The sequence below is a fragment of the Enhydra lutris genome, unplaced genomic scaffold, assembly GCF_002288905.1.
Source record: "Enhydra lutris kenyoni isolate GAN:26980312 unplaced genomic scaffold, ASM228890v2 scaffoldscaffold13, whole genome shotgun sequence".
NCBI lineage: Eukaryota > Metazoa > Chordata > Mammalia > Carnivora > Mustelidae > Enhydra > Enhydra lutris.
In genome coordinates this window covers 11634348-11636422 of record NW_019154097.1, presented here as the reverse complement: position 1 = coordinate 11636422, position 2075 = coordinate 11634348, and positions in this window count along the sequence as shown.

The window sequence follows — 2075 nt, the reverse complement described above, 5'->3', positions numbered from 1 at the left end:
TAGTTTATCTAATATATATATATATATATATTTTTTTCCTTTTTATATTTTTTCTTTATTGGTTTTCTTTTTTTTAATTGTTTCTTTCTTTTTTTTTTTTCTTTATGAACCTCTTTTTATCCCCTTTCTCCCCCCTCACGATTTGGGATCTCTTCTGATTTGGCTAAAGCATATTTTCCTGGGGTTGTTGCCACACTTTTAGTATTTTACATGCTCCTTCATCTACTCTTATCTGGACAAAATGACAAGGCGGAAAAACTCACCACAAAAAAAAGAACAAGAGGCAGTACCAAAGGCTAGGGACCTAATCAATACGGACATTGGTAATATGTCAGATCTAGAGTTCAGAATGATGATTCTCAAGGTTCTAGCCGGGCTCGAAAAAGGCATGGAAGATATTAGAGAAACCCTCTCGGGAGATATAAAAGCCCTTTCTGGAGAAATAAAAGAACTAAAATCTAACCAAGTTGAAATCAAAAAAGCTATTAATGAGGTGCAATCAAAAATGGAGACTCTCACTGCTAGGATAAATGAGGCAGAAGAAAGAATTAGCGATATAGAAGACCAAATGACAGAGAATAAAGAAGCTGAGCAAAAGAGGGACAAACAGCTACTGGACCACGAGGGGAGAATTCAAGAGATAAGTGACACCATAAGACGAAACAACATTAGAATAGTTGGGATTCCAGAAGAAGAGGAAACAGAGAGGGGAGCAGAAGGTATACTGGAGAGAATTATTGGAGAGAATTTCCCCAATATGGCAAAGGGAACAAGCATCAAAATCCAGGAGGTGCAGAGAACCCCCCTCAAAATCAATAAGAATAGGTCCACACCCCTAGGTGTGTATTAGGTGTATTAGGTCACCTAATAGTAAAATTTACAAGTCTTAGTGACAAAGAGAAGATCCTGAAAGCAGCCCGGGAAAAGAAGTCTGTAACGTACAATGGTAAAAATATTAGATTGGCAGCAGACTTATCCACAGAGACCTGGCAGGCCAGAAAGAGCTGGCATGATATATTCAGAGTACTAAACGAGAAAAACATGCAGCCAAGAATACTATATCCAGCTAGGCTACCATTGAAAATAGGAGGAGAGATTAAAAGCTTCCAGGACAAACAAAAACTGAAAGAAATTGTAAATACCAAACCAGCTCTACAGGAAATATTGAAAGGGGTCCTCTAAGCAAAGAGAGACCCTAAAAGTAGTAGATCAGAAAGAAACAGAGACAATATACAATAACAGTCACCTTACAGGCAATACAATGGCACTAAATTCATATCTCTCAATACTTACCCTGAATGTTAATGGGCTAAATGCCCCAATCAAAAGACACAGGGTATCAGAATGGCTAAAAAAACAAAACCCATCTATATGTTGCCTACAAGAAACTCATCTTAAACCCGAAGACACCTGCAGGTTTAAAGTGAGGGGGTGGAAAAGAATTTACCATGCTAATGGACATCAGAAGAAAGCAGGAGTGGCAATCCTTCTATCAGATCAATTAGATTTTAAGCCAAAGACTATAATAAGAGATGAGGAAGGACACTATATCATACTCAAAGGAACTGTCCAACAAGAAGATCTAACAATTTTAAATATCTATTCCCCTAACGTGGGAGAAGCCAACTATCTAAACCAATTAATAACAAAATCAAAGAAACACACCAACAATAATACAATAATAGTAGGGGACTTTAACACTCCCTTCACTGAATTGCACTGCTGGGTATTTACCCTAAAGATACGAACGTAGTGATCCGAAGGGGCACGTGCACCCGAATGTTTATAGCAGCAATGTCTACAATAGCCAAACTATGGAAAGAACCTAGATGTCCATCAACAGACGAATGGATAAAGAAGATGTGGTATATATACACAATGGAATACTATGCAGCCATCAAAAGAAATGAAATCTTGCCATTTGCAACGACGTGGATGGAACTAGAGGGTATCATGCTTAGCGAAATAAGTCAATCAGAGAAAGACAACTATCGTATGATCTCTCTGATATGAGGGAAAGGAGATGCAACATGGGGGGTTAAGGGGGTACGAGAAGAATAAGTGAAACAAGATGG